The 22012-nt window shown below is 38.5% G+C and overlaps 1 pseudogene; it reads right to left on the bottom strand.

Moving 5' to 3' along the window:
- LOC127685015 (ubiquitin-conjugating enzyme E2 G1-like) overlaps positions 1-22012 on the bottom strand; it is a 368466-nt pseudogene that overhangs the window by 340431 nt on the left and 6023 nt on the right.

The following is a 22012-nucleotide window of genomic DNA, read 5'->3' on the forward strand; positions in this document are numbered from 1 at the left end:
AAACATTTTTAGATGCCTCTGAACATTTTTATCTAATCCATAATAACCTCCTTCCCTATAATAGTGAAGTGGCTACTTTTTGGTGATTTCTTTTCTCTACCCTGCTCATACAATACAAATATTAAAATTATATATTTAGAGACTATAATTCTCGCCAAAACATATGACGTCTTTCAAAGAATATGTAGAGAGACACCAGCATTTATGTGGAAAGCCTATGAGACCCATGAGATTCAAAGTCAGGAGGAACAGCAGCCAATGGTTGTCATCGCATACTTCAAACACTAATGTGAAGATATGTTACAAAATAATAGCAACTAAATTTTGTGATGGACAAACTGAAAGGAAATTAACATGTCTGGAAAGTAGTTCCTGTCTAATTAGAATTAATGTTCAAATATTCAAAATATATTCCAAAGAACACAATATGTGTTGTAACTATAACAATTTGAAGAAAACCAGGGAGTTCTTAGGTTTAGGGTCTACAAAAAAGAATGACCAATTCTTTTTAAAAATATTTGTAGTCATGGTGGTTAAAGCAATTGGGTTGCATATAAAACAATGCTCAAGCATAACCTGGACACTTTTTTTTTGGTAAGATTTACAGAAATTGTTCTCCTGTATGCTTAAAGCATACCTCCCTTCATATAATAATGTTGTTTCTACAGAAGATTGGTACCGAATATGGCTTGAATGTCTACCTTTTCAAGAAACCACTACTGAGTTGAGAGTTAGTTCATATGATCTAGAGGAATAAAGAGAGAACACTTCCTGATATGATTAAGCTATCATGAGAAACAAATTACTTATAAAAAAAATACCTTTTTGGTGGAGCCTGGAAGGGAGAACCTTTGAATAAACTCGAATTTTGTCTTTCTAGTCCTGAATAGCAAACTGGTGACTAAGGTTGGTAGTCAAGCTACTGAAGTCCGAGGATTCTGTAGCAGTCAGGATGAAGAACCATTGTGATGTCAGTATTCTAAGGGCCATGACAAGGGACAAAAAGGCACATGCATTTCTTTCCCTTACACTTAGTGGCTTTAAATTTGAGCCATACATCTTTGTAAGGAATCACATATTTTCACAACCATATATATACTGATAGCTACTCTTTCGGTAATTCATTACTCTACCCTGCTCATATAATTTAAATATTAAAAAATATTATGTGAATATCAAACTGTTCAAAACATATGACATATTGTTCAAAGAATATGTAGATAGACACCAGCTTTTATGTAGAAAGCATTTGTGAGCCGTGAGATTAGAGGAGTCGGGAGGAACAGCAGTCAATGGTTATCATCACACACATCAAACAATAATGTAAAGAACTTTTACAAAAATAATACCAATTCAGTTTCATGATATTAAATATTAAAAGTAAATGAACATATGTGGAAGATGATTCCTTTTTATGAATTAACATTAAATCTTTTAAACTTTTTTAAAAAACACAATGTATTTAGGAAAAAAATAACAATTTGGGGAAAACTGAAGCATTCATAAATTTTAGGTTGAAGTTTGACCAGTTTACAAGAAAAGCTTGTGTTTTAATGGGTAAAAACAAATTTGATAGTCTAGAAAATACTACTGTCTTATGTTCATGGTAGGTAATTTTTGAAGACTTATAGAAAGCATTCTCCTGGAACAAAAAGCATAGCACTCCTTAATAACTTTGTTTCTTTAGGGAACTGGTACTGAATATTGCTACTGAGTAACTTTCCATGAAGACACTGCCAAGTTAAAAGCTAGTTTTCTAGATCTGGAGAATCAAGATAGAACACTTCCTGATTCCATTAGACTATCATAAGAATCAAATTAGTTATTATATACATACATTTACAGTGCAGCCTGGAATCGAGAACCAATCAATGGATGTGAAATGATCACTTTCCTTCTTGGCACTAAATACCAAACTGAAGACTGCAGTTGGTAAGCCAACCACTGAAGTCTGAGGATTCTTTAGTAGCCAGGGTGACAGGCCTGCAGTAAAACAAGGATAGTCCCGTCACCGACATGTTTGTATGTGAGGATAGCACCACATTCCTGAACTTATCAAAATGACAGATTGGCAAAAGGATACCTGATTCAATAGTTGTTACTTTCAAGCACATTTTAATTCCTTTGCATTAGGCAAAAGAGAGGCAGTAAAACTAAGGAAGCAGTTGTATAATGAGAGAAGCGAAGGTAGAAGAGAGAAATGAAGTTTAAGAAAGAGGAATCGGGGAATAAGAACAAACTAACCTTGTACTAAGGCTATTAGGTAAATGTCTATCAGCCAAACAGGCACAGGAGTCATAACTCAACACCCTTCTCTGACCCAAACACTAAATGTAGCAGCAAAGTAGCATTACAGTTCCTAAGGATGGATAAATAAGATGTCAGAGGTGCTCCAGGGAATCGCATCAGTGGTTTCAATAAGTAACTTCCTACAATTTAACATTATTCTTCCTTTATAGAGAGAAATGAAAAACTGATGGACTTAATTAAAGGAAAACAAAAGGATATTATATTGTTGTTAAAGGATCAATTCTTTTTCTTAATTAGAATGATGATTAATAAGCGGAGAATTTGATTTCTGAACTCCCTGGTTTGAGTGAGGCATTGTTTCCCTGTAGTACTCCCATTAAGGAGGGCTCTGACTGCAGAAGGAGACAACGCTCTCTCATCCCCACACACCATGGCACAAAACGCTGTGCGCTGTGTCCCATCGAGAGGACCCAGTACTCTGCCCTCACCCATGCCAAGTCCAGTCATAAGTGTTACACTGGAAGGTGGAGCAAGTGTACACTATGAAATGTGTGAGGTTTCCGACAGGGAAGGTACAAATTGAAAAAACAATCAATACTTTTTTTTCCTATTCTCTAAACTTCCTTTTAAGCCCAGGGAGGGAGACATGGTACAGGAAAGGCTCAGGGGGAACTGTGGGCCGCAGTCACAGCTCCCACACCATCTTAGTGATGTCATAGCACATACTCTTTCTTTTTCCCAGGATAATTTTTTCCATCCTGTTTCCCTCTGTATTCTTTATCAGTTTGTCTTCTAAGATACTCCTGCTTTTTGTTTTGTTTAGACAACAGAACCTAAAGGCTGCTGTTCCTGCTCTGCCCCTCTTCCTTTACTTCTCTTAAGCTTATTAGAAGTCAAAGTTCCTCCAAAGGGTATTTGACTCCTCTTGCCTCTAATCCCAGGTGCTTCAGTGGATGAGGGGAACCACGCAAAATGTGGACACCAGCTGCTCTTCTGCAAATAAGAATGGCATCAGCTCTGGCAGATGTGTGTGACATCAATCATTTCCTACGACCCCAAACACTCTTCTGGCCAAAGCCTGGAGAACCGTGGTTAGTCACCAGCAAACATGTGTCATGAAAGACATGAGCATGTCTGCACATGGAACAAAGCCCATGCTTCCACACACATCACATTAGATGCCAAGCCTTCCAAAGGAAAGAACTCCTGGGACAGTTATATCCAATGTTCCTTCAATAACAAAGAACAGTGAGTTCTAGAGAAAATGGGTTTCACTGAAAAAGGTATTCCCATGATTCACCAATTCAGTTTTCCTTACTGCACAGAGTTCTCTCTATATACTCTGGGGGAAAGGAGTTCACACCTAAAACAATTTATCCACCATAGTTCACTTATGAATACAGGGTAAAGGCAAAGGCAAGCTCCAATTTCCTCTCCTTATACTTTATATATATTCTCGTCCACATTACCAAGTTAGCTATGGACAGGCATTACCTACATGCTAACTGAAGACTGACCAGAGCCATGTCCACTGTGTCTTCCTTTAAATAAGTGTGTGCAATGTGTAAGTTGGAAAAGAAGAAACCCTAGGGTTTTGTTTTTCACTGAAGTATGTGACGCCATCTCACTATCTGTAACGGGCTGTTCCTTTGGAATCAGCTCCTGTGTCACAGCGACCTGGCAAACTTGAATGCTTTCACTATCACTGGAATCCTTGCAATCCTGCCTTGGCTGTGACCCATTCATGTTTGTCCCAACTTCCCAGAGATGTCTTGCTCAGCATCTAATTAGTAAGGGAAGAATCGTCATGGCGCTTATCCCTGACATAGGCGTAGGACGCTATGTTGTGGTGGAAGCCTAAGTCTGTCCTGTTACATTAATCAATTTCCATAAAGCTACTTGGTTACAGATAACAGAGATATTGAAAGAAGTAATTTCAAAATGATCCCCAACTATGCTTAAATTCATTTGAAGTGCTACGTGCTGGAAATAAGCTTTAAACTGGTGAATGAGTTTATTCGCGTGTATACACATCTGAGGATCTATTTGTGCATGTTTCATTACAATAACTCACATGTGGAATATCATACATACAAGGCCTACGCCATTCCCATTTCATTATACAGTATGCAGAGCTGTTAGTGAGGCCTGCATGTTCACACCAAGTTGGAAGTAAAGGCTGACACACAGGGACTCACCTCTTTACCACGATTTCTAATCCAATACTGCTATGACAATTATCCAAATATTCCTACTTGTGTGCTACAGTATTAAAGTGAATGTCAAGGCTTACATTTTAATTTCAATATGTACCTATCATTAACAGTTCAAAATAAAGCACATCATCTCTCAAGTTAGAGGAACTGAGAGGTGGCAGCATGCTAATTCAACAAGCTAAAACTATTTGCCACCAAATATAAACACCTATTTTAACATAAAGGTAAGTTTTGTCAAGTTAATCCTTTTGAAGTAAGCTGTGATTACCCAAATACACCAACTATAAGAAGGAAATACTAAAAAGGAAGAGAGAAAAAATAGAGAGGGAAACCTAGAAATGGATGCTGCCTCACAATGGAAGTCATTTTCAAAGGCCATTAACTATCAACTGCCTTATTCGTAGCTCTGATTAAATAAGACTATTCATCCTATGTCAAAGGGATGTGTCCAGTTTTGAGGAGAAGCTTTAGAATAAAAATATATTGCATGAACTTCAAAGAACAACCAAGCCACCCACAGCACATATTTTAGATATGTGACAAACAAGAAATACTATATATGAATCTTTAAAATTGTTAGAGATGTTTAAATTTTTTGGGGAGGGTTAGAAACCAGAAAAGAAAACACACATCATTTCCATTTTGACTACAAATCCTATGACTGGAACTGTGTTTGTCCTCATGAATTGAAAATACTAAAAGACTACTGGAAGAAAAATTTGTATTGAGCACTCTTGTAAATGATTTCCAAAAATATTATTATATATTTCTTATATATCTTTTAATCATTTCTCGGAAGTGCTAGGTTTTATACTAGTCAAAAAGTTTACTCTGTCATATCTCTGGTGAGCAGACGGTCTGGTAGTAATGTAAATCACTGATATAATTTTTAGCTTTCTCGATTTTGTCCCTCACCTATCTAGGAAATGATTTCTCTGGTGATAACTAACACATCGTGCTAATGAGAGAATCTAATACAAAACAGAAAAATGTCACTACTAATAATATTTGCATGAAGTTAAATAAAGCAACTGTAAAAGAATGTCAGACAGTTGTTCTTTAATAAGACACAGTTTCACAATGAAATTATGTTGTTAATTTTGTTACATCATTGGGTGAATCCTAAATTACTCCATAATGATGCAAGGCGTCATTTATAATTCTAACTTGGTATCTCACTCTACTCTGAAAAGAGACCTTATTAAGGGATCTGCATTTTATTTGAAACAGGTTAAGTATACCTGAGCAATAATAAAAGGTATAAACACCTCTGGTAATATGGGAAAAGTACACTATCACCATTATCTGCACAGTGTCATTTCTTAAAAAGATTTCAATTAGATCGAACTATACCTGCTCTTAGAGGAAGCTATAAGGATTTTATTTGCTACTGTCTCAAATACACAAACGTACAAATTATGTAGAAAAAACAGCTTTCAAAGTATGATTAAAAAAAACAAAACAACCTTCCAAAAGCAAGCTCCTTTCTCCTACCACCCCCATCTGTCTTTTTAACAACACCTTAAGAGAGTATCCTGAGAAAAATAACCTTTGAAGTTTTAAGAGATAAGGAAAAGGAGAAAATGGTTTTGGACATTATCAACTCATAACTGAATCCAGAACTCTCAGTTACAAAAGTCAACAGCTACACAAGTCAACAGCTACACCTCTCAAGTATCTTGCTACAAGAAAATATTATTTTTCTAAACAACAATAACAACAACAAATCATATTGATTTTTAGAGGAATAATATTTGATTTTAGGGAAAATAGTGTAAGGTAGAGAGATGAAGTCAGGAAGTCCCATTTAAAGCTTTAAGGGGAACAGACTTAACTCCACTGAGTCTGAGTCCAATCATTTGCTAATGTTAGATAAAGGAAAGATTTACAGTTAAGGAAATCTAACTTTGTTCAGGGGAAATGCAAGATACACATTGTCCCATGCCTCTGCCTAGCTTACGTTTAGAAGACACAGACCTAGATTCTTCAACTTCAGCGTTCATCAGATTCCCAAGCATACATTTTTCTGTAGCTAACATCATATGTGGTGAGTTCTCTATAGCTCAGTCTTTAAACATCTTTTACTGGCTCTAGTAGTCAGTTTTGTCCAATGCTTACCAAGATATTCAAGGAAATATTAATTTTTATTCTACTATAGAAAACTGTGGAAAACTGTACTTAAAAGATTTCATTCACTGTATGAGCTAAATTTTTACTCAGAGATTAAAATAATCAAGCAGAAAAGCCTCTTTTATCCTAAACAATTATATATAGAGAATTGTACATATTTGATTAAATTAGAAAAAAACCTTTTTATCTTTAGCAAAAGGTGGCTTAATGTGGATATTGAAACTATTATTCTTCAAAACTGTTGACTTTTAAGAGAGCATTTCAGGAATCATTCCCTCCCCCACCCCAGCCCCCATGCACACACTCTGTCCCACTCACACTGAACCAGCACTGCTGACCCACTACCCATAAGGAAAACAAAAACATTAGGCATGCACAGCACAGGCTTATATTTAGGCAGATTTTGAATTTAAGACTACACACTCTGAAATGGCATCTTGAAAGAGAAAGAAAAGTACATCTACACATGTAAACATATACTCTTCTTAGATGACTTCCAAAATGCACAAAAGGTAAACATTTAGTAACTCTGAAAGTAAATGGGAAGCTAAGCATCACTAACAACACCAAAACAACAACAACCACACAAAAAAAAAACAAAATAATAACAAACTACAGCTAAATGGTTGATTTACAATACTTTTTAAGTTTGTGATTTTCATCCTTTGTCATAGTGTTCTGTGTCATAATCTGTTCATCAAGCATAAAGGCCTTCCCTGTGTCTATTCTCACAGGCACCAAGGCTCACAGTCCACATACATTCATACAGGTACACAAGCAAACACACAGAAAACACCACAGTGAGCTGGTCATACAAGTTTCTCTATGAGGAATTTAAATTATTTTCCTAATTCTGACCTATTTTTATGTAATTTGCTTTTATTTCTTTTAGTCCTAAATGTTTTGCATCACTTAAAGTCTCCTTAGATGCAAATCTACTTGGAAATGGGCTCTTGCCAAAGCAGCAATCTAACACATCTATGTGGTTCAATAGCCATTTATCAATTGATCATTATCTCTATCTGTTTTATTAACTCTTTTTTCACTAGAGGGAAAAACCTAAAGCAATCTAACCTTTCACAGCATGCATGTACATACACACAACTCAAGGAAAACCCGGATTGGTGATATCTAAATTTTAAAGTGGGGCATGGAAGATAAACTAACTCTTGCTTTGTATGGGTTTGGGGTAGGCTTCTGAAAAGAGGAAAGTTTCTGGGTTGTTTCCCCTTTGCCTCCACTTAACCCTCGCTCCCCCGCGGAGCCTGAGAGCCTGCAATTGTGCAAGAGGAGCCAGGCACCCAGGGCGCAAATCACTGAGCCCTGCGGGTGATTAATGATCCGTCCACTGCTGCCCTGGCGCTCTCCAGGCAGCTCTCCCTGCAGGGCAGCAGCCAAGCTGCCGGCGGCGGCTGAGCGAGAAGCGGCTCTGGGAGAACGCAGGGGCCGTGCCCAGTGTGAGTGCACCGTGCAGGGCAGCGGGCAGCAGGCGGCGGGCAGGTGGCAAGCCGAGCTGGCTGCACCAGGGCCAGGGGAGCACGGGGGAGAGCGAAGGCACCGAGCCACCGAGAGCCGGAACGGAGGCCGAGAGCAAGCCTGAGTGCAGCCTGCCGCCCTTCGGCTTGACCCGGCTGGCAGGGAAGCCTGCACAGCCTCGCTCGGGTCTGAGTCCAGCTGCTCCAGACACCAGAAGTCAAACCCGCTGCGCTTTATGACTGTTCAGTTGCAAGTCCTACTTCGAGACAGCAGACACTTTGACCAAGTCTTTCACAGTCAGAAAGATACATTTGTTGAGTGGCCTTTTCTCTTTTTCACGGGAAACAAAGAAATAAATTAAGGCAGGGCTCAGGCTGCACACAGTGAAACTTTGCAACAAATGCCTTTGCTTTCTCTAACTTCGATGTCCTTTCTCCCCTTTTCCTTAAAGAGCCCTTGGGGAAGCCATGAAGTAACACTGCACATTCCAGTAACACAGAAATGACAATATATATATATATATATATATATATATATATATATATATATATATATATATATATATTTTAATTTCAAAAACATTTAGAAAGAAAAGTAGCAGGAAGAAAAGGGCACATAACAACTCGAGGTTTCTTTAAAAAAAAAAAATGAAAGAAAAAGTAACTTACCTGTTGGGACATTCTGAATAAGAGGTTAGTATCAGCATTTTGCCATGTCCCCATGAACCCTGGTCCAGCCGCAGTCGTTCTGGCTCCGAACTGCATGGAGTTGTCAGTACAGGAGTCTCTTAAAGTCAAGTCTCTTGCCCTCTTTGGCTCTCTGTCTCTCTGTGTGTCTCTTTCTCTCACATCCACTTCTGCCTCTTCTGACTGAAAAGTGAAGGTGGATTTTTTGAGCTTCTTGGCAGCCAGTAGCAGGAGTACAGTGTAGGTAAGAAGCTGGCTGAACTGTGCATTTCATTCTGGAAGGGGGAGATCTGGGGGAGGGGGGGTCAGAGCTTCCTTCGCACCTTCTGCACAGATATCCCTATCATTTATGCATAGATTGTGACTCCCCTAGCTTGCCTCTGCTCAGTTTCACAGCTGCCTGTCAGGTGCGCAGGCAGCACTGGAGACCAACCATCAGCTTCAAACCCTCAGCCACTGCATGTCATTGGACAGCAGAGCTAGGAGTCAACTGCACTGTTCCACTGTCAGGCACCAAATGACACTGTACTAACCCCCCTCCAGATACACAGATAGACACACACACTGGTGCATACTCCACGGACTGCCACGATCACCACCCACAAGGCCAGGGAAAGCCAGGGCTCCTCCCTGGGAATTTTCGCCAACAATGCTTTCTGCTGTAACATGTTATATCCAGCACCAGTCCTTTCTTTAACACTTGCAAAACTATGACACTTAAATATTTTTAATTAAACTGGAAGCAAGTAAAGATTCATCTGGAGGAGAACATAAAGTTTGCTTAGTGGCTTTTTAAATATTAGCTGCCACAAGTCACACCGTAATGCTGGGGCTATTTATAACCACATATAAACTCATAGGGAAAATAATATACAGAGATTTGACCTTATATTATAAAGGGTGAACAAGCAAAGCTACCAGTTAAACATGGAAGATGTACACTAAACATATGCAAAAATAAATATATATCACTTAATACCCAGCACCTCAGGCCATTAATTACCAAATGGAAGGTTAAGTAAAGAGACACTAAAGGAAGAGAAGAAAAATGAATACCTTTTCTTAAAGCTCACATGCAGAATAAAATCCTTTGTTAAAGTTCTCAGGTAAGACATCTACATCAACCTTTTAAATCATAAAAAAAGGGCAAAAGATGAAGAAAAAAGAAACCTGTCCAATTTCAGGCAAAAAGTAATGCATATAAAAATGCCATTTTTCATTTAGGACCTCTATGGAAAATTCTATAATGTTTCCCTGCCTGATGAAATATAACCCTGATAGCAGGTCATATTTTTAATTAAACCAGTTTTAAAACAAAACAACCATTTGTTAGATAGTATTTATCTCCCTTATTTATGGAAAAAGCAGAACTGAACAAAATCCACTGTACATAAACACTGTAACTTCAAAATGGAAAGCTAAATTCATGCCATCTCATAAAAGTAGTCAGCAGGAAAAAGCCATCCTTCCTAAACTTAAAATGTAAGGAATATTAATCTTCAGCCACTTACAAATACTGAGGACAAATGTAGCACTCTGTTCGCTCCTTCTTAACGAAAGAATAACAATAAACCTTCCTCTCAGAAACAACAAAAGAAACAGAAAAGCGTTTCGATGGCAGCCTGTGTCATTAGTGGACAATGAGAAAAGATGAGCAACCGTACGCTATGTTGACACAAATGTGCCTTCCCTTCTAGAACTGACATCTCCTGAAAGCTTTTCTGTTAAACTTCCCTCCAGTTCACCACCATTAAGCACAAAAAAGTCTCAAAAGAAGCCAATTCAATATCTGAAAGGAGACAAACAAGAACCCAAAGAATTGTTGCCTTAAAATATATTAAGTCTACCTGTGGTCAATAAAAATATTCTTTCGAGGGGGAGGGCGGGAAAAGCCCCTATGAGTCAATTGTCAAAGGTGACTGTACCTTTACTATTACCCACTTAACTCCCTCTAAAATTTGCTAGCCTCTTGATTTCTGAAGTGGCACTCAGTGCCTCAGTCAAGCTGCCTGCTCAGCTCCTGACCTTCCCACTAATGGCTGTTATTTATGGGAGGCTTAAGGACACTGTCAACAGCAAGCTTCCTCCTCGCTCCCCTCAAGCACTGTTGTATCCTCTGCCTGCATGTTCTCTCTGGCCTCTTCTGCTTCCTCTCCCTCTCTCCTAGTCCTTCCCCCTCCTTCCCCACTCTCCCTCACTCCCTCTTCCTATTTTTCCAGCCCCACCCCTTTTTCTCAGTTCTGAGATCCTCTTCTTTCCCAGGTATTTCCCCTAACCCCCACACATGCGGGCATGAACGAACGAACACACACACACACACACACACACACCATACCACACCACACCACACCACAAGACAAAAATCAATTTTCATGCAGCAGCAAGCACCTGCAGTAATAGACTCTTTTATTAAAACTGTTATTCTACAAGACTTGAAATTCCCCAGGGATCGGGCCATGTCAAAGCCGATATAATTAACTAGAGGCTCAGCAACGGATCAATTACCAGACAAGCAAGTGATAGTGAAATCAATGAAAGATCATCAGCCACACTATCAGTGTTGCAACTCATTAGGGCAAAACTGAGAAATGTGCTCAACGCGAGCCCAAGCAAGGTGGCATTACAAAACAAAGGGCTAATTTGGAGACCCCGCTGTGAACAATCTGTAACTGAATTAGCCCTTTTCCCCCCTAAACTGCACAGCTCCATAACTAAATGTGACAGACTGAGAGAAGCAGTTTATTAAGACACCAACCCCAAGTTTATTTAGTTCATAAACTCTCTCCTAGAAAATCAATACAGTCTGTACAGGGTTATCAGGTTGACTAGCTAATACATCCAAATCTGCTATGCCCAGCCACAGTCCTCTGACAAAATGCTACCCAGAGTATGCAAACCGGTCTCTCTCAGACTGCAAGGTCTAACCAAACAAGTCTGCAGCAAAACTATTACCTAAATATTCCTGCCGTAGCCACGCCTTAAAAACATCAGGATAGGGCTGGAGAGATGGCTCAGCAGTTAAGAGCACTGAGTGTTCTTTCAAAGGTCCAGAGTTCAAATCCCAGCAACCACATGGTGGCTCACAACCATCCTTAATGAGATCTGATGCCCTCCTCTGGGGAGTCTGAAGACAGATACAGTGTACTTACATATAATAAATAAATAAATCTTTAAAAAAAAAACCATCAGGATAGCCTCCTAAGATTCACAAGAAAAATCACAACAATTACACAGTACTGTACCTCCTAGATGGATTTTGTCAAACAAAATTTTAGTTAATTCTTAAAATCAGTTAAAAAAAAAGTAAAAGCTTCATTATAACAACAGACACCAGTCCAAACAGTTAGCTATATATAAACATGCTAAAGTACAAACCTTGAATGTTTATGTTTTGTTTATTATGTTTAAAACCATTTTTTAATAAATTTTAGAACATAAAATTCTGACTCCTATAGAAAGTCCCAAAATATGTTATGTGAACTTGCCATCCATTTCCATAGGGAAATGTAGAACCTTGATGCTTTTCTAGCCAGTAAGAGACTTGAACTGTCTTTTAGAGACTCAGGTCCATGACTAACAGCAAAACCAAGGCACCAAGACATCTCCTGAGGCTTTCCATTGGCTCAACATTCTGTAGATTACAGAATAACCCTCTGAAATCCTTTGTATCCAAGTTATTTACAACTAGGCCATGGGGATAAACATCGTTTTCACAATTATTGCTTTCTTCCTGATTCAAAGTCATGTACTTCAGATTAGGGGATCACAAATCTGAAAGGTCACGTGACGCTCCTCACAGTCCCTGAGACTGAGAGTTAGGCTGTGTACGCTGAGAGGTCCACCAAGGAGCTCTCAAGGTCCTGAAGAAACTGTAGAACTAGGAGTAACTAACTCTTCTTCATAACACACAGCAGTAACACACACACACACACACACACACACATACACACATACAACTCTGAAATACTTTTACAACAGTAACATAAGACCAGGAGAGTGGACAAGGTAAGCAGCTCTGGAAATAACTAATGATGTTTTAACACTTACAATGTTTTTACTTATTTATTTATTTATTTTAAAAAAACCTGTACTATTAACATGCCATCAGTATACTCAACTGGCTTCAAATTCTAAATCCTAAATGTTAATTTTAAAAAATAGTTTAAATTCAATTTACAGATGCTACAATTACACATTTGTTTTTATCTGGTATTTATCAAATATTTCACCAGTCATGCTTCTAATAATATTTTTTAAAGTTAAGCATATATACTAACCCTGCACTAACTGCACACTTTGGATAGTAATTAAAAGTTGTAATTACAGGAAATTCATACTTTTAAAAACCTTTTTGCACATAACTACACACTGTGCATGTACCCTCAATGAGATCCAATTAGTTACAAAGAATTTGCATTTCAGTTAGTGTAGGATAACAAGACTACAGAGAGGTGCAGTGCAATCCCACCAACAGAGGAAGGCAGTGTGTTCTTTCCTGTTCGCTCTGTAAGCAGTAATTCCCACAAGTGATTGCTTAGAATGTTACTATCTTTTTAATATTTTGTAGTGAGGTGAATTTGGGTCTTTTCTTTTATTTTCTCAAAAATTACACAGTGATGGAAAAGTTAGTCACAGTTACTGACTACTGACAGGCCAAAGAATGCTCTTTTGCATATACTTTTGGAATAAACTAGTTTATTTATTGTGTTGCTTTTTGTTTGTTTGTTTGTTTGTTTATGGGAATATAACCCATCATTTCTTTATATATATTACAATTATTTTTTTTTTAAAGACAGAGTATCATCATGTAGCCCTGGCTGGCCTGGAACTCACTTTATTGACCAGGTTGATTTCGAGAGATCTGCCTGCCTCTGCCTCTCCAGTGCTAGGATTAAGGGTGTGCTCCACCATACCCAACTTTACTTTTCTTCACTGGATTTAATTTCTTCAAAACACAGGGCTTTCTTAAGGTCATTCTGTGACTGGGAACATAGAAGCTATATAAAGGTCGTGGTTCTGTGCTAAGAAACTCAGGCCCTGCACTAAGAAAGCACTTGAAGGATTTCTTTCTTTCTCTCTCTCTCTCCCTCTCTCTCTCTCTCTCTCTCTCTCTCTCTCTCTCTCTCTCTCTCTCTCTCTCTCTTTCTTTTTTTTTCAGTTTTTTTTCCTCCCTAGCTAGGGCTACAACGTAAATCCTGAACAAATATAAAATAAATGTATGGCTTGAGCACACAGTTTTTTTTTTTTTTTTTTTTGAAGTATTGGGGCATTTATTTTTTTTTTTGTCTTTTTTTTTTATTTGATATAATTTATTTACATTTCAAATGATTTCCCCTTTTCTAGCCCCCCCCACTCCCCGAAAGTCCCGTAAGCCCCCTTCTCTTCCCCTGTCCTCCCTCCCACCCCTTCCCAGTTCCCCGTTCTGGTTTTGCCAAATACTGTTTCACTGAGTCTTTCCAGAACCAGGGACCACTCCTGCTTTCTTCTTGTATCTCATTTGATGTGTGGATTATGTTTTGGGTATTCCAGTTTTCTAGGTTAATAACCACTTATTAGTGAGTGCATACCATGATTCACCTTTTGAGTCTGGGTTACCTCACTTAGTATGATGTTCTCTAGCTCCATCCATTTGCCTAAGAATTTCATGAATTCATTGTTTCTAATGGCTGAATAGTACTCCATTGTGTAGATATACCACATTTTTTGTATCCACTCTTCTGTTGAGGGATACCTGGGTTCTTTCCAGCATCTGGCAATTATAAATAGGGCTGCTATGAACATAGTAGAGCATGTATCCTTATTACATGGTGGGGAATCCTCTGGGTATATGCCCAGGAGTGGTATAGCAGGATCTTCTGGAAGTGAGGTGCCCAGTTTTCGGAGGAACCGCCAGACTGCTTTCCAGAGTGGTTGTACCAATTTGCAACCCCACCAGCAGTGGAGGAGTGTTCCTCTTTCTCCGCACCCTCTCCAACACCTGCTGTCTCCTGAATTTTTAATCTTAGCCATTCTGACTGGTGTAAGATGAAATCTTAGGGTTGTTTTGATTTGCATTTCCCTAATGACTAATGAAGTGGAGCATTTTTTAAGATGCTTCTCCGCCATCTGAAGTTCTTCAGGTGAGAATTCTTTGTTTAACTCTGTACCCCATTTTTTAATAGGGTTGTTCGGTTTTCTGGAGTCTAACTTCTTGAGTTCTTTATATATATTGGATATTAGCCCTCTATCTGATGTAGGATTGGTGAAGATCTTTTCCCAATTTGTTGGTTGCCGATCTGTCCTCTTGATGGTGTCCTTTGCCTTACAGAAACTCTGTAACCTTATGAGGTCCCATTTGTCAATTCTTGCTCTTAGAGCATACGCTATTGGTGTTCTGTTCAGAAACTTTCTCCCTGTACCGATGTCCTCAAGGGTCTTCCCCAGTTTCTTTTCTATTAGCTTCAGAGTGTCTGGCTTTATGTGGAGGTCCTTGATCCATTTGGATTTGAGCTTAGTACAAGGAGACAAGGATGGATCAATTCGCATTCTTCTGCATGCTGACCTCCAGTTGAACCAGCACCATTTGTTGAAAAGGCTATCTTTTTTCCATTGGATGTTTTCAGCCTCTTTGTCGAGGATCAAGTGGCCATAGGTGTGTGGGTTCATTTCTGGATCTTCAATCCTGTTCCATTGATCCTCCTGCCTGTCACTGTACCAATACCATGCAGTTTTTAACACTATTGCTCTGTAGTATTGCTTGAGGTCAGGGATACTGATTCCCCCAGATTTTCTTTTGTTGCTGAGAATAGTTTTAGCTATCCTGGGTTTTTTGTTGTTCCAGATGAATTTGATAATTGCTCTTTCTAACTCTGTGAAGAATTGAGTTGGGATTTTGATGGGTATTGCATTGAATCTGTATAGTGCTTTAGGCAAAATGGCCATTTTAACTATATTGATTCTACCGATCCATGAGCATGGGAGGTTTTCCCATTTTTTGAGGTCTTCTTCCATTTCCTTCTTCAGAGTCTTGAAGTTCTTGCCATACAGATCTTTCGCATGTTTGGTAAGAGTCACCCCAAGATACTTTATACTGTTTGTGGCTATTGTGAAGGGGGTCATTTCCCTAATTTCTTTCTCAGCCTGCTTATCCTTTGAGTATAGGAAGGCCACTGATTTGCTTGAGTTGATTTTGTAACCTGCCACTTTGCTGAAGTTGTTTATCAGCTGTAGGAGCTCTCTAGTGGAGTTCTTTGGGTCACTTAGGTAGACGATCATGTCGTCTGCAAATAATGATAGTTTGACTTCCTCCTTTCCAATTTGTATCCCTTTGACCTCCTTATGTTGTCGAATTGCCCGAGCTAGTACCTCAAGTACAATATTGAAAAGATAAGGAGAAAGGGGGCAGCCTTGTCTGGTCCCTGATTTCAGTGGGATTGCTTCAAGTTTCTCTCCGTTTAGTTTGATGCTGGCTACCGGTTTGCTGTATATTGCTTTTACTATGTTTAGGTATGGGCCTTGAATTCCTGTTCTCTCCAAGACTTTAAGCATGAAAGGATGCTGAATTTTGTCAAATGCTTTTTCAGCATCCAATGAAATGACCATGTGGTTTTGTTCTTTGAGTTTGTTTATGTAGTGGATTGTATTGATGGATTTCCGTATATTGAACCAACCCTGCATTCCCGAGATAAAGCCTACTTGATCATGGTGGATGATCGTTTTGATGTGTTCTTGGATTCGGTTGGCAAGAATTTTGTTGAGTATTTTTGCATCGATGTTCATAAGGGAAATTGGTCTGAAGTTCTCTTTCTTTGTTGGATCTTTGTGTGGCTTTGGTATCAGCGTAATTGTGGCTTCGTAGAAGGAATTGGGTAGTGTTCCTTCTGTTTCTATTTTGTGGAATAGTTTGAAGAGTATTGGTGTTAACTCTTCTTTGAAGGTCTGGTAGAATTCTGCACTGAAACCATCTGGTCCTGTGCTTTTTTTGGTTGGAAGACTTTCTATGACTCCTTCTATTTCTTTAGGCTTTATGGGACTGTTTAGATGGTCTAGTTGGTCCTGATTTAATTTTGGTATTTGGTATCTGTCAAGGAAATTGTCCATTTCCTCCAGATTCTCCAGTTGTGTTGAGTACAGGCTCTTGTAGTAGGATCTGATGATTTTTTGGATTTCCTTATTTTCCGTTGTTATGTCTCCCTTTTCATTTCTAAGTTTGTTAATTTGGATACTTTCTCTGTGCCCTTTGGTCAGTCTGGCTAAGGGTTTATCTATCTTGTTGATTTTCTCAAAGAACCAGCTCCTAGTTTTGTTGATTTTTTGTATGGTTCTCTTTGTTTCTACTTGATTGATTTCGGCCCTGAGTTTGATGATTTCCTGCCTTCTACTCCTCCTGGGTGAAATAGCTTCTTTTTGTTCTAGGGCTTTCAGGTGTGTCATTAAGTTGGTAATGTATGCTCTCTCCATTTTCTTTTTGGAGGCACTCAGGGCTATGAGTTTTCCTCTTAGCACTGCTTTCATTGTGTCCCATAGATTTGGGTATGTTGTGTTTTCATTTTCATTGTTGAGCACACAGTTTAAGAAGCATCCGCAGGACTACTGACAGCTTACAGAACCGCACCTGTGACTCCCTGGGCTCAGTTCTCCCGCTGTTAGCAGACTCTGTAATCTGTAATGACAGTGTACTGGCCTTTGCTCTTCCTTCAGTCACAATTTACTTCCAAAGCTTGGTTAAGTACAGACCTGGGTTAAAGATCAGTGGTTTTTCATGTGACACATGCTGGTATTTATCTAATGGCTTGTCAAGACAAAACTGTCCCTGTTCTTGCCAAAATAATAAAAATGATGCTTCACATCGCATGACAATCAGCACTTCCTCGTGGTGGGACAGCTCGAGCTTTCTGTAACTCATCTATTTTATAGAAAAAATATTGCTAACTGGCTATCCACTCTCAGTGTACAGAATCAGGTTGCCATCCTCAAATCTCTTTCCTTCTCAGAACTCTAAGGCAACCTGTAAACTAGTCACTAATGACATGCGACCTTAACATATAAAGGAATGCTGAAGCTCAGGTTCCTAATGCATTAAGGCACATAACTTAATATATGCAAATTATGCAGGAGCAGCAGGCTGGTCTCAGTCACAGAGGTGGGGCAGGCAACTGAGGAAATGTCATTTTTCTTGAGAACGAAGTGTAGGACTTGCTTTGTAACATCTGTTGGTCTGTGTGGAATGCTAACAGATGTGTTAAGTGGGAAAAAAAGGAGAAAGAACTAATGAAGGAAAACTCCTCTGAACAGATATTTCCCTCACTTCCATACTCCTAAGGAAGAAGGTTGACAGCCACCCTTTCCCCTAGTGAAGCCTGCCACCCTTTCCACTTGTGAAGCCTGACACCCCTACTTTATTGTGCCATTTCTTTTCAGACACAAAGTTAAGGAGGAACAAATTTGGTTCAATATAAAGAATAGGAAAAAGTAAAGCTAATAATATTTTCAATTTTAAATTTTAAATACTAATTTCAATTTTAAATTTTAATTTCCACTTTTTTGTTTGCTTTATAATTGTATAGTTATCTATGTTTATACAATTTGATGAGAGGACAGTAAAATATTTGTTTCCCTTAACACATATAAACCCAAACATAATGAGGACACAAGCACATCTATGTGCACTCTGTGGAGAAAAGAAGAAATGACATTTAAAAGTACTTCTTAAGATCAAGAGCTGCTTGGTTGATAATGTTGTTCATTTGAAATGTAAATAAGTAAAATAACCAAAAAAGATCATAAAAATAAAAAATGATAAATAAAAGATCAAGATCTGAATTATCTTTTCGGTTTTGTTTGGTTGTTACAGGTGTTTTTGTTTGTGCTTTGTATTGTTTTGTTTTTGAGACAGGGTTTTTTCCACATAGCTCTGACTGTCCTGGAACTTACTATGTAGCTCAGCCTGGCCTCAACTCGAACTCACAGAGATCTGCCTGCCTCTATGAATTATCTTCCTTAATGTAAAGATACTCATTGTTACAATTAAGATTCACCTAATATTTACACCTAAATCTTTGCTTTCCAACTGATTTCCAATTTCTTTCTTTCCATTTCGATCTCTGTAAGAGATGGACAACTGTGTCTCGATTGCCAATGTTCCCAAACAGTAACATCTGGTAATCATGGGTCCTCATGTTTAAATTTTAAGGAACCAGGAAAATTTTTCTTATTTAGCAATTGTTTTTCTTGTTTCAGTTTATTCGGTGACTGAGCTGTAAGTAGCAGACTGACATGTATGTAGCAGTCTTTAATTCAGGTTAAAAGGATGACGCATGGCAGGGGGTACATGGGGGTACATGGTGGTTCAGATTTTAATCCCAGCCCTTGGGAGGCAGAGGCAGGCAGACCTCTGTGAATCCCAGGCCACTTTGATCTCTATAGTGAGTTTCAAAGCAGATAGGAGTGAGATCCTATCCTCAAAATGATATATGATTCATGCACGCCAACAACTAAATGTAACCAAGTGTCATATGTAAACGATCTAAACTACACAGTCTATTACTCTTTCTATTAAAATCTTTATGGTAAGAATTTAGGTTTAGAGTCCATGAATTAGCTAAATTAAAATTAGCTTAAAGGGTCTTTATGAAAAGGAGAAGAAAAATCTAAATTCATGTTATCATCTTTGATTGGCATCTCAATCCTTCTCCTCCAAGAGTCTGTGTTAGAATTCACTTCTTCCTTCATATTTATAATATTCATATATAACTATATATAAATGCCAGATGGCTTTGACAACCTAGTTGGACATTTCAACATATAGTAGCTTCAGCCAAAACAGCCCAAAGATTCTGAGGAATAAGACCATTGTTCAATTTTTAAGTAAGAGTACCCATGCCTTCATTTATAGTCAGCTTTCTGCCAAACCATTATAGACATACTAAATACTCAGATGTGAACTCACAGGAACACCAATCACATCAGTGCACGAGACATATATAACAGCTGCTATGCACTGAGAGAAGAAAATGGTGACCAATACTGACAGAGAAAACCTTATGAAGTAAAAATATCTTTATGTGACCAGAAAAGGAACACAAGCCCCTTAAACAAGGTTCGAGCTACTTCAGAGAGTGACATTAACATTCCCCTTAGGAAAATATTACCTAAACGCTTTACTGAAAAGGAGAAAATGCTCCAATTGACACTTGTCTAACTTGCCTGAGATGCTGTGTCTGACACCCTAGTCAGGGCTGAGCGCCGGAATGCACTTCCAGGAAATGTTAAAAGGCTATAATCCATGGATGCAAAAGATCAGAAAATGGACAGATGTGGTTAGGTACAGTAGATCAGGTAGCTTACAAAATGCTAAGGAAATGAGAATCCCTTGGAATCAAGATTCACATTTCAAAAAAGCATCTTCAGTCAGTACAAATCTTATGCCTACAAAAGATCAAACATTTTCCTATTTTGTTTTGATCTAAAAAGTAAAAAAGTGACTTTAATTTTTTTGTGTGTACAAGCAGTGACAAAAGCTGTCTTACTATCACAAGCTTCAGTTGATGTCCTGTGAGAAAAATCTTCTGAAAGAATCAGTGGTATCTTTCCTTAAATGACTATGAGGATAAAAATAAAAAGCAAAAGCAAAAGACAAAAATCCAACAGGCTGGGGCATGGAAGTGCACTGGGGAATTACTTTCATATGACCACGAAAGTTGTGGGATTGTAAAGATAATATTAATGTTTTTATTTACTTCCTTCTAAAAACTGTAGCCTGAGATGCTGGCAGCTCTAGTAAAAATGTCACAGTAATAGTTTAAATTACTGTCAAGAAGGAAGATTGAGATTCACTTCTGCACAAGAAAACCCTGTTACAAGGCTCAATACACACAAACACACACATACATACATACATACAAACACATATACAAGTACTCACAAACACACACACATACATACATAAATACACACAAACGGACACATACATGCACAAACACATGCACACATACTAACAAACACATATACAAGAACATACACACATATACATACATGCATACATACACAAACATACACAAGCCCTTACAAACTACTTAGACACAAAAACATGCTTACACACAAAACCATGCATATGCCCACACAAACATACATTTAAGTGAAAAACATTGATGCAAAGAAAATTTGTATGATTTCTGGATTGTTTTTCAAATTAAAAAAACTTAAATAGGAGAGTGGGGGCCTTTGGTGTAGGACCTCGGCTGGACGCAAGCAGGCAGGAAGCTTTTCACACACAACTGCACTGTCTGTCCATCAGCTGATGTCCTGGTTATGATCATCTTAGGGAAACTCATTAGTCTGCACGTGTATGTGTGTGTCTGTGTGTGTGTGTCTGTGTGTGTGTTACATATGTGTTACATTTCAATTCTAAAAGATTACTACCCTAACATATCCATTTTAAAAACAGTGACAATTAGAATAAATCTTCCCTAGAACTATGTGTAAAAAATGAAAAGGGGAAAAGGGGGATGAAATAAAAGAAGACACTTTATCACAATCAAAATCATTCGAATTATTGCCACAAAATTCTATTTCATGCAGTATCTTCAGAGGTTAAAAACTGTTGAGAAGCAAGTAAACACATTCATTTCCTAGCGTGCACATGAGTGTGAAAGACAGTAAGAGGGTGGAACAAAGAATAATTATGTGGGAACAAACCTCAATAGGACAGTCAGAGAATGTGAGCATATTTAAGTGACTTAAATAAGAAAGAACAACATACCTCAAGTTGAGATGGATCAACTCCACAGCATGGGACTTTAAAATGTGCTTGCCAGTCCTGGTCACCAAGCCTGCCTTCCGATTTGTAACTGAGGCAATTTGGAGGCGGGGAGGGCACAAAATGTGCCTGTTGAGAGATTAGAAGAGGAAATTTTATATAGTCTGCAGGCAGTATTTTACAGAAATCCTGGTTGCATCAAGATACTTTATCTTAAAAACTACAGATATAATATACTCCTCTGACCACTCAAACACTTGTAAAAAGAGTTAATTACTAAGGTGTATAGCAACCAACAGTTAAATATATGAACCATAAGAAAACAACAATGAGGAATAACAGAATAGCTCACTGAGGGGTGACAGGACAGGGGAGCCACTCAGGGCTTCTTGAGTGCAAGCCTGTGTGCTAAGAAGCCAAACCAGCATTGCACTTAAGATTCTTTCTTTAAGGAGGAACTGGACAGTCATGTGGGTATCTGACACCGGGGCTGCCAAACACAAGTTCTACCACTGAGC

The sequence above is a fragment of the Apodemus sylvaticus genome, chromosome 5, assembly GCF_947179515.1.
Source record: "Apodemus sylvaticus chromosome 5, mApoSyl1.1, whole genome shotgun sequence".
NCBI classification, from domain to species: domain Eukaryota; kingdom Metazoa; phylum Chordata; class Mammalia; order Rodentia; family Muridae; genus Apodemus; species Apodemus sylvaticus.